The sequence below is a fragment of the Penicillium malachiteum genome, assembly GCF_028827825.1.
Source record: "Penicillium malachiteum strain IBT 17515 chromosome Unknown utg000004l:1.0-4883003.0:1.0-4884900.0, whole genome shotgun sequence".
NCBI classification, from domain to species: domain Eukaryota; kingdom Fungi; phylum Ascomycota; class Eurotiomycetes; order Eurotiales; family Aspergillaceae; genus Penicillium; species Penicillium malachiteum.
The window spans coordinates 2,391,636-2,404,305 of NW_026643097.1; positions in this window are offsets into that span (position 1 = coordinate 2,391,636).

The following is a 12,670-nucleotide window of genomic DNA, read 5'->3' on the forward strand; positions in this document are numbered from 1 at the left end:
ACTATGGACTCTGAGCAAAGTTGGTCGGCTACCTCTTGTGAAAGTCAGGCGAGAATAACGAAACGTTCGGCCTAGTCACAATTTACTTCAGTATGCGAGTGTCAATTGAGCATGATGCATGTATTCGGAAGCCGATGTTGTATCCAATGCACAACAAAAACAGAAATTTGCGAACTACCTTGCGACTATGCCATTTTCACAATAACAACAAGGAGTGGTGGCCTTCCCAGTTTATACTTCACGGGTGAAAACTTTGGAGAGTCTTGAGACAGACCTATGTCTGGCGAAATAACGAAGAAAGATCAGACTCAAGAATCTCTATCACACCAAAATGTCCATGCCAAAAGCCTCACTAAGAATTTTCACTCAGCTATCACTACGACAGTCCGGCGACAATCATCGATTTATCATCACTGCTCGCCATTCAGTATGTTCTGGGAACACAATGCTCAGGTGACCTTTCCCCTAAGGGAGACGCCGTCCATTTCTAAACAATTTCGAGCACTATCAACCTCCCTAGAATATGATACTCGGCTGAAGGCTATTGTGATATAATTGCACACTTGGAAGATATCGAACGCGTGCTCCCTCCAGATTTCTGAGGAGAGGCCTAGCATATGGGTATCCAACACATATGAGCGAAGCGCCAAACAGGCGGCCTCCCTGCTGCACCAAGACCGAATAAAGGACATCTCGGATAACTGAAGATGAGTTGATCCGACAGGAGCAACTAGTGTGAGGAAAATTCGACACCAATAGTTCCAGTCTTTGTGTCACGGAATCTGATGGGGAGAATCTGATGGTAGAGAATCCAATGGCTGTATCAGGCTACGTTGATAAATGCAGCCATACATGAACAGGTCAACGCCGTCGAACTCCTTACCGGTCAGTCACATTGAGATTTTCATGAATCGTGCCAGATGTTGCCCTTCGCAGACCTAAGGCTATCAATGTTGACCATCTTTATGGATGGTGATACGATGCCATGGTAATGTTGAGCTCAACCATCATCACGCCCGAACCATCACACTAAGTGATCAAAGTTAGGCTTTCTAGAGCTGCAGAATTTATATACTGCGAACACTCTTTGAGAAAGCCTATGGTCATCTGGTTGCAAGCTGTATAGCCAAATGGCACTGACTCAACATCAGTTTTGCCACGCTTATTCTGGTTCCAAACGATGAAATTCCGGGTTTTAATCGAGAGTCGCGGTAATGCGCGGGACTCGAATTTAGTTGGAGAAATGAAAACCCCATGCGTTCTTCTCACGATTTCAATATAAAAATGCCACATCCTAGGAATAACAGCTCCGAGGAAAGGCTACGTTTTGTGTTTGGTCATGGTGAGAGCTACTGTCTTATACGAAAACGAAGCTCCACAGTCTATAACGCCCGTGCAAAAATGGGATCATTCTTCCACAGCACATTGTCTACCACCTTTACCAGATGGCTCGAGCTGAAGTGAGTTTACGACCCTAAGTCCGTCAGCGATGCTATCTGTCCTGTGGAGTCTTCGATATACTACTTCCAAAATTGTCCAAACAAATGCAGGAAGGTAATTGCAAGTGAAAATCATTATTGGAGTTCAACGAGAAAACATGTCTATGTTTTACTCGGAATCCACACATTTCGATAGGTTTGACATTGCTAAAAGCTCTTGAAAGATTCTTAAAGGGTTTCTTTGACTTCATACGAGTCACAAACCCAGCCCAAAAGCATCAAGGGCCTAACTCCCTTATCTTCTATGCGATTGAGGTCGAGTCGATATCGAAATATGGATGAATCCCGACCAATGCCGTTGCCGTCCTCCAAAGATGAAATCCCGAATAAAATCATTATCTATTACCAGATCCATAATCTTGGTAGTTTGTATGCTGAGGTTACTCACGGGAGTACTGAAATTGCATACAGCAAAGACCGATTCTTACGCAATTAGTGAGTCTGGAGACCAAATCACGTACGAGCAGTCTCCTAGAAACTTTCCATCTCGCAACAATGCCAGCTACCTTCTTCAGTTCCTGGAAAGAGCTCAAGCAAAATCCTATCTGGCTCAGAGATGGCTGGTTGAAAAAGAACGCCTCACCTTCATCAGCTCGGCCAGGGAAAAGGTTTATTTAGGTATAGTTGGAGGAGGATCCCCTACGTTCTCATTTCAAGAAACAGTGAAATCCGGATCATTGCACTTTCATGATTAATGTCTAACTTCTACCCAGCCATGGTCCATCGGAATCACAAGGAGAGATGGTATATTGCTGCTGAATGGAGTAAGCAAATCAAAGAAAATACTAATGGATAGTAATATTAATACACGTTCGAAAAGCACTGAACAGCATCACTTGAGGTGCCAGCTTGCCGGCCACTGTGAAAGGACAAATCACTGGATCCCTTAAAACAATGACCACTACCTTCTATTGAGGGGAGGACCGTCGTCGCAGATTCTCTCTGGGTTCAAGGGTCAGGGTGAATTGAAAATGCAGGTGCCCAAATGTATTCCTTCAGCCCACAACGGCTTAAGACTATATCATTCTGCGTGGTAAATAGAAGTTATTGACTCGGAAGCTTGACGATCAGATCTGGCGGGTAATACTGCACACAGGAAGTGACGATTTTTTAATGCCAAGGACCAAATATTTTGACATTGTGAGCTCTTGACACATATCAACGTGCTGATCAATTTGGTTAACAACCATATTCTACCAGTATCGTCGACCCATTCTATCTGTCCACTGATAGCAAGATGCGCTAGATGCGCTAGATGAAGCTAGAGTGCGGAACTCGAGGGCAGGTGCAGCAAATTGATGCATTGGTACTCAACCTAAGGTTGCCCAGCAAGTCAGAATACAACGGTGCTCTTGAGCCGCCATCAGCTTGAAAGCCTATGGGCCTTGGGGATGGCAATATTAAGGAGAATTGATATTCCGTCTCCCTTCTTTAGAGATTGACGTCCTCTTCACGGTCGGCAGGAGGTGAAAAGACCGAAGGGTCAGAAACCGGATGACTAGAGCGTGTTGGAGCTCGCTTGTCGAGATTCTATCATTCCCCGAGTGATGCCTGCCAATACTCGGTAGCTGTAGAGGACTTTCAGTCAGAAAGCATTGAAGAGGTCGGTGAATACTTTCAATGGCACAAACCTACTACAGTGGTACACATGGTCATGGTGCCATATCCCTGGGGTTGGAATATCGGCCAAAACGATCAAAGCTGCGCACATTATACACAGAATCCTATCCTCCGGTGAAATTGCTCATATATTTGGGAGAGAAGACATGGTTCGAGAGGACATGGTTCTAAAAGACGAGCAAAGCTGTGAGATTAACCTCCGGGCTTTTGATGTGCCTCACGGAGATGAAAACTGTTGTTCCACACCAAAGTAGTCCAGAAAGGTCGCATATGTGATGAAATCAGTATACATGTTGGACCGAAAAGTCATTCAGAACGTGAGAAAAAAATTTCAAGTTCCTGCTGTTTGAGTAAATCTGATAGAGATCTACAAGTATGACATCAAAGGCCATTGATTGGACTCGCACTTACAAGCTCGTGCAGGATAAATGAGATCATATTGATAAAATAGTATTCGATATTCATGAACTCAGAAAGTAAAAAATAATATTGCGCCTAGTCACTGGCATCTAGAGCATCATAATGACATCGGAAGAAAGAGCTCCAGGTATCTTCAGGATTGAAACATACCTTATGCTCGCTGCATAGTTCGGCACAAAAAAACGTCAGCGATATACCGGCCCCATTTCGAATCAAACTCAACTCGAACTGATGAAAATCCTTCCGCAGCTCCTTCTAGAATAAACATATGATCCACCAGACAGCGGACCTCAAGAAACTCCGAAAATCCATATTCTGGGGCTGTTTAATCGCATTTCGCATCGAAGAAGGCTATTTTTAAGAACTGAACTACTCACCGCTGCTATACTGAAGATCCACCTGCATTAACTTCTGTTGCATATTTAAAGAAGTTCAATTATTACCTAGCTCAGGCATTTTCGCGAGATCTTCATCATGCATTGACTCATTGCCACTTGATATTTGGCCCCCAGAACCCCTTGCTAGATACCCGCATGGCGTACCTACTCGTGCTCCGTGCCAAGTACGGAGTACCTAATGAGTAAATAATATGCGAGATCAAATGAATTCTCGGAATACAAAATCGAGTAAAATGTGCGAAAAGTATCTGATGATCAAGACATGATCAGATGTATCAGCATAACAAGGTTGGCCCCAATGTTACTTTCTCTGCAGACTCCACCTTCCATGTGGCAAGCGTGACAAAAGAATCTGCCTTGGAATCTGCCTTAGGTGAATTTTGAATTTTGAATTTGATCTGCCGAATTCATTTGGACACGGACATTTCTTGAAAAACTTGTTGGTTCTGTGGGGGATGGTTATTGGTATCCCGAAACAAGGTCTGATGCAGGTGGTCCATGTTTTTTTACCAATTCGTTGGCGCCGTGGCTGATCATCCAAATATTTCATTTATTGGTTATTATCATGGTCATTCGGTCATAAATTGGATGAATGAGATAAATTTATGATGTTGGTTTCCTGGTATCTCGGTGTTAGTTTTTTTGATGCCGATCCGAATGCCGTTCTTTGTACTTCGGACTTGGTATCCAGTTGGCTTTCTTTGTTTAAAGTTGTTGGGTATTGACATTCTCCACTTAAGTGCTTGTGACCTTGTTTTTTTTCTTTCTTTCTTTCTTTCTTTCTTTATCCAATAGTATGTATCTTTCTTTCATGTTGGATGGTTGGATTTCTTTGATACTAAGCACTATATTGCGAGATGGTCATTTTCCATGATGCAATTGTTAGCATAGAAAGTCGGAGATACGCCGACATAAGTCACATTGCCACGTGGGGATGCGGGGTTCATTGGGGGCTCATCCGGGTATTATCGGCCACCAAGAAGCTTTTAGCCCTTGAAAATAAGAAAATTTCCTATTGGAGCAGTCAAAGGTTCAAACGTTGTGAAGACTGCAAGCGAAGGGGGCCTGGTTGAGATGATAACGGAAGGATCGGGAGTTCAGTATGGAGTATGTGTACTTAGACACTCGGACTTGAAAATAGAGATAAAAAGAGAAAAAAAAATACCTAATAATAATGCTGGCATTATCACTATACTTCCTATCTACTAATGATAAGTCAAAGCAAGGTTAAACAAGATTCTAACCCCTTCATGAAATGTCTCAACTAGCCCCTCCTCCACCATATGCACGATAAACGCTCGTTCGATCTATTTTGGAAGGAGTCTCTACTCAATCAGAGTCCACATTACATTGACTAGAACAGGACTAATCAGTCAGCCTGCATGTCGTGAAACAGTTTGCTATGCATGCATCATGCAGCCGATCAATCCCGTGACGCGAACCGAGCCCGCGATCTGGCGGCAACTGATCTCACGCTGCAAGTCTTTGTGTTGTTATTCGATACGGAAGAATGTTGTCGAGTGGATAGACCTACGTATAACGCTACTGCCACATCGACAAGGTACTGCGCCGCCCCCTCTCAATGGATATGGAGTACTTTGAGCTGCATCGCCATCGGAATAGATATTCGAAGGCTGCCTAGATGGGTATAAAGTGGTATGTTACGGTGGAGTATTACCATTACAGACATCTGGAGTTGTTATGGATTTCAAGTTTTGTCATTTTTGTCACTTTTGTCATTTCTTCGTAATCTAATCTTGAAACTTGATCATCGTCCGAATACGAAATGACACGAGGGGATAGTGCCTAAGTACTTTACTATGAAAGTATACTACTAGTACATGACCTTCAAACTCTTCAGTTCGGAGTAATTCTTTTCAGATTATACTTCCAACTGCATTTCTGCTCGGGGAGATCCCGTCTTGATACCGGGTGACTCCGCTGAAGAAAATCCCGTATTTGTGACCCGCGTTCTCCGTCAATGCCGGACTTACTCGGGGGAGATTCCAAGGTGGATTCAAGGGGTTTTTTTTTCACTTGATATTCTAAGCATCTTTTTGGGCAGGAGTTTCGGCCGGCGCAGGGAGATACAGTGGGGGTGTGGAATCATTGAGTTTTTGCAGGTTAATGAGAGTGGGTTCCAAGGTTGCCGGGCGTGAAGCGTCTGAGGCTCTGCTGTTTTTAGTGGTCGCTCGGCTTTTTTTTCTTGATATCCACTCTATCAATGAAGTTTAGTATTGGATTTGTTTCTTCAGTAGCCTTTACTAGAGAGTTATTACAGTTTAAGTGGGAAGATTATTTCAAATGGCAGTGTGAGATATGGTTCATCCAGTGCGAGCCCTGGAGGTGTCAGTGGAGTGCGTAATATTACTTCATGTAAGTAATAATTGAATATGATATTGGAAAATACCATCTTCTGCTTTTTTTTTCTTGACATAAAAGTCAATATAATTTTTATACTTTATCACTAAAAGCACATCATCGCAACGGTCTGACTCGCAGTGATATGATCAGGTGCAGAATCGAGGCTATCCGAATTTACCGAGTTGGCCCTACTTTTCAATAGAAAAAGAGAAAAAAAAACGAAGTAAAAAAGCAAAACTAAATTAACAAGGTCAAAGTTAGCCGTGCAGATTCTCGTATCGAAATCCACTTCACCCACTTCATTTCCTTCATTTCCTTCAGTCCATGAAGATCATGAGGTAACATGGTCAGGTACTGTGCAGTGCGCATAACATCAACGGAGATCACCGACTAGCATATACTCACCTAGGAAAGAGGTGCGCAGAATGCATCAAGATAAAACGAGAAGAGCGGTGGGGACGAACAAGGCTGGAAGCCTGGAACCATGAAACCCCCATGAGGGGGCGAACCATACACCGATCTACCAGTACTTCAGTTGAACAAGGATTCTAGATTCATTTCTGGCAAAATTACGCGCAACATAGAACCATATCTGTCAATTGAGGGGCAATTAAATAGAGAAAGTGAAAGTGAAAGACATGCATTGGTGTAAAACTTGAAGGGGAAATAAACGTTAGGCCGCGGAAATACCAAAGTTACCGTGAAGAAATGGAATTCAAAATGACGTGACACTGCAAGTCTCGAGATCATCTTCAACTTCTCCTCCATAGAATCAATTCTAGATTCGACCGGATGCGACATCAATCAATCAAACGATGCGACCATTTATTTTTTTTTCCCACACAGACCCCTCTCATCAAAGTGCAATAACCAGAGTCGACAACACACTTCAACGCGGGCCGTGTTAGCGGGACGCTAAGAGCCCGAGAGACTGGTTCGCGGTGTGATAGTCAACGCATTAGTCCTGGTCAATGCCTCTACGTTTGGTGATTGGTGCTATTGACAATAACAAGAAAGGGATTGTCGACGCACCGCGTGGTCGTGAGACATCCAATGCAGTTGATCCCTCTTTCATGATTCATGGTAAGGACGGAGTACACTTCCCCTTGGCTCATAGTCGCTTATGCTTGAAGAGACAGTGTAACCCACGTCATGCTGCATTTTCTGATTGGAGTTGTGAGTGGATACACGATGTTCTCCGCTCGTTGTGGAGGGGAAGAAAACTGTCTCATTCGACATTTGGAGTTATCGAGGTTTGATGGAACAAATGGTCTAATTCACCGTGACTAGTACTACAGAGTACATATTGATGCACTCAAATGCTGCAATATGCACTATGCACAGGACTCATTATTTACTGTTACATTTTCTCTTTTTTTAATCTACATATAACGGTCAGTCTAGTCCATGGGTATCGTGAGGTTGGAAGTGTAAATACCCAACACACCTGGGCAAGCATGTATGAACTCCATATTGACATTCAAATGTTTGCGGAGTACATGTATACAGAATCCTCGGGATGACATACCCCTGTTCGATCTTGAAGAGTTGATTCGCGAGAAACTTGCTTTTGAACCCAGCAGTCAGGGTCGATGACCCCAACCTTTGTACTGGTACTGGTAGCGATATTGTTTGGCTCTTCGACGATGCATATTTCAAGTTCAAGTGCAGTTTCAGGATTCAAACACCGTGACCAGATGTCCAATTCGGCTTATCCGAGATGAACAAATTAAGACCAGTAAAATAATAATATTACTATACTAGTATTACTATATTACTATATTAATTCGGTGTCTCCATTTCTTACCATCACTGTCACCCAGGTTATACTATACCCATGCAGGGCGTACGGTGTAAAACGAAGGAGTACTGCGCACTTTCAAATGCCTCCACTTAAAATGGATATCTTACTATCACATAAACTTGAAGCTTTGAATTATGCGACCGAACCTATCACAACCTATACTATAAATTTAATGCGGGACTTGCATTCCCATAAGCGTGGCAGTCAATTCAGTGGCGTGATTAGGAGGACGACGGCTTTTTAGTAGATCATGGTTCATCTGACACACTGAACAAGCACCATATGAAAGCCAAATTCTGAAACACATCCCAACCCTCAAAATATCTTCAGGAATGTCGATCAGATGAAAGAACTGAAGAAACTCCGAACAAACTTGGATCTCCCAAAAATAAACAGCTTCACACTATAGTCGTAACTCGTAATTCGTACTTCCAAGGCTCTAGGGTACGCATGTTTCCCCTCCTACTAAGTTGGGTAAGTTCGCACAGGCAGGCCCCGGGGTCGGCCCCGGGGCCATGAAGAAAAAGTTGACGATCATAGCGGATTCTCACGCTTCTGAATTTAACAAGTGATCCAAGCTTCTGCAACATTTCAAATCAGGCCATCCGTCATCCGAACCCACGTGTATTTAGTGCACCCGTCTACTACATGGTCGAAGCGCAGGGCGCCCTGATATCTGACAAGATGGGATATAGAGGTAAAATTCGAACTAAGATTTAGTCCATGCATCTAAAAAAAATAAGTTCAGCACGGTTGTTTGGGGAAATGCCGAAAGTATGTTGGTGTCTACAATAGGTAGGTCGATAATTATCAGCTCAAAGAAATATTCAAATATTCAAACTTCAAAATGTTGAATTTGCCCTAAACATTCAAAAGTCAGATGTCAAAAATACAACGGAGTTTTAAATCGTTATTTCAGTTCAAATTTACCGCCTGGTCTGAGCTTTTTATTACACCCATACGAGCCCTGGAGGATCTAGGTGGGTATTATTTCAAGCCTTGGCTTGTATCCATCCAAGCCACCATGAACATGACCTGGTTCATAAGAACGCCAGATATTTGTTCATGGTGTCGGGTGTGAGTCCCGCACAAGCCACGAGCCTTGAAGAAGATCATACAAACATGATTTCTTCAATCAATGATGGAGCAGGCGCCCCATCATTTTGCCTGTGGATGGCTGAACCCCTAATTCGGGAAATATCTGCGAGGCCACCCACCTAACATAGCCTTGTGTGTGGACCAAGTTAACCTGAGCTTTGTGAAAAAACTTGAAGCTTTGACACTTGAACCAAACAATGATGAATATAATAGAATATAAAATTTTATCTCATGGATGATAATTGGTTTATGATAAAATACGAGAAACAAGACCCGTTTTTTATTTTGGTTTTTCTTTCTGATATCATTTGAGACATTCACCTTCTTATGGCCCGCTTAAATTAACTAGAAGAGTACTAGAATATTTGGTCATGATATAGTCATCAACTAGTATTCATCTGAAGATTTTTATTATTATTATTATTATTATTATTATTATTATTTATTTATTATTTATTGTATTTACAAGTGAAATTTAGTAAAATAGCCGGGTCTCACCATTTCTCATTCGTCAGCTCGCTTATCATTTTTCCGTTCTGATTCGCGCGTCGATCGATTCCAGAAGCGAGCCGAAATCCGGAGTCTTCTAGTCTTCTAGTCTCCTAGCCACATATTCTCGACCTAGACTTCATTCCTCCGGGATCTAGACTAATGTAAACTGAAAAAGTTAATCACTTTTTGCCTTTCGCAACAAGGCTGCCGGTTAACTTTTTTCAACTTTGTCTTGCATGGATCGTGTGCCTATGTCAGTAGTACCTATGTTGCCTTGTCTCATTGTTCCCATTTGTCTATTTTTATAGTCGTTTATGCCGAAGTACTAGTACTTTCTTTCGTCTCAATTCCCGTTCATTATCTCTAGACCCTTGTTCATGACCGGAGATTGGATCTGTCTCAGATCGGTCCTAGATTCGAATACGAGTACGAAAATAATCAAAAGTAACCAAATTAATCAAACATAGTATATCAACTTGAATCTAGCCACTGTCTTCAACAAACCTAAGCACGACACCAATTTCTGGATTGAGGGCTGCAGGATTCGGGCCACATGGCGTCGGAGGGCCGCCGCGTCTCCTCTCTCCGGAGTTAGTGAAAAACTTCCCAAGTGGAGACTCTTAAGGAAGTGGAGTCTCTTAGGCTACGTACCACAGTTAAACGAACGCTTTTTGACTTCTGCACGCCCTGGTTGCACGATGTATGAGGCTGAAACCCTCGTTTGGCCGTTTCGGGCCCGAAGGAGCTTGTTCGGCCGTGTAGTGTAGCGTGTAGGCTTAGCGACCAAAGCGCGTATTGTCTGATGTAGGCATATTAATATGATAGTCAATTTTAGATGAGTAATTTGGTAGAGTATGTTAATTAAGATAATTAGAATAATTAGCATTATTAGCATTATTACAATAATACTCAGAGTAAGGGATTGATCAAATACACCAGTGAAAGTGCAGCAAATCAATTCACCGCGACCGCAACTGAAATTTTTCATACTAGTATAGTACCCCCTTACCCAATAAATACACGAGAATCATGTTCTCCATCCTTCTCTACCTACAGAATAGTCTGATCGAATGGAAGCCAAGGAAGGATCGCGAACTCTTGGACTGAGCATTCCCCTCTTCAAGGAAAAGGATCCGTAGCGAATAAAATGCTCTCTTCTCAAGCCTTGCTTATACACTCCAGCCCCCCGGGGAGTAATGGCTGGACCCCAACATCAAACATGCCACGCGTTCTTTGATTTGACAGATTATAGGTCGGGGTTAGATGTGGATTAGGTTAAAAAACCGAGGATCTATGCAGGGTTGAATCGGACAGGAGTCACCCGGGGGGGAGATCAAAGTCCCCCTTTTTTTTCCCTTTTGATTTGTGATCCTCGTTCGCGAATCTGAAACGCTGTGCCCTACCCTGGAAGATATCTCCTAATCTCATGCGTGATTATCACCGACGTGGTCCCACGCTAGGAGATGATGATGTGGGGGTTAAGGAGAGAAAGACCCGAACTCCGTTTCTTTTTTTTTATTTTAAATTACATATATTTTATTTTTCATTACTGCGATGTCGTATTTTACTTTTAAATTACAATACACTTGCTTTCTTAGTCGCTACAAGTCGCTAAGACCGAGATTCCAATTTACCCCTCCCCAACAATAGATTCGCGCGGTTGCGCAGTGACTGCGCAATTATTTCTACAGGGATCTTGCCTACTAGTATTAGCTGCAGTGTGGATTCGAATGACGACTCACATCGTCGCTTCCTAGCGAGTCCCTTTCATTTTATTTTTTTTAGTTCACGTTATAGACGATCGTCAAATCCATTTCCAACGCGGACATCGAACCGTATTGGTCGCCCTCGCCCTGACCAGGTCTTTGTTCGGAGTAGAAGAATTTTTTTTTTTTAATTCCTATTTTTTCGCCTCATCCAGATGTCCTCGAGGTAGTATTCGTTTAGATCCATATGGATTGCGTACTACTGTACATAGTAACTTGATCTATACTAGTGGCTATCATATCATATCGTACTTTGTGATTGCGGAGAACTTCCATGATGCTCTGTGGTACCGAGTTGCACTTTTACAGACGGCGTCTATCGCTAGCGGGGGTAGTACGGAGTACACATGTGCATCGACATGGCGTCATCTTCATAGTGTCTTCGATAAATCGATTCAATCGAGATAAAAAAGACAATTTGAAATAAAATAAGAACCCTGCATTGGTCCATCGGTGCAGAGTTGATCAGCGAAGGAACATGGCATGTCAAAGAAACCTCGATAGTTTTTTAAGGCAAGGGCCATGAAAGGTAGAATAAGATGATCGACAAGAAATTCGGTTCATCGGTCTCAATTTCATTTTTTTGGCTCTAAAAATATTTTTTCTTTTTTTTCTTTTTTGAGTCAACTTGACTAGCCTGCCACGTTCCACTCTTGGTTGACGCCGTTGAAAAGATAGCCAGGATCGGAGTTCAATATGCATGACATGACTCGTAACAGACCAGGGCGCGGTTCAGTAAATCAAAAAAATTTAATTAAATAATTATTTTTCGGACTCCTTTCCCTCCGAAAGTGCTTGCACCCCTCAGTTGAACTCCATACTAGCTTCATTCCTCCAATTATCATGACTCCGGGTACCCGTCAACGCCACGGTAGAAGCTCAGAACCATGGAAATAAACGGATACCTCAACCGCCTCAGGACCATTATACTAGTAAGGATCCTTCTATTTGTCATTCCATTATCTGGTTGCGCCTTGGGCGATCGCTCAATGTGATTCATTCGGAGTGACCGGGCGGGTATAGCCTCCACGTGACCAAAAGTGACTGCGGCTACGCGACTAACGCCATTCGAGTCGATGATGATTGGAGGTAGTGGATCCTCATGGAGACAAAGAAACTGAGCGGGGGTCACAGGACGGGTTAGCACCCTCCGTGTGGGCCATGTTGATCTTGATCTGCACGGAACCGGGAGCTCTAGCCCGCTCATCA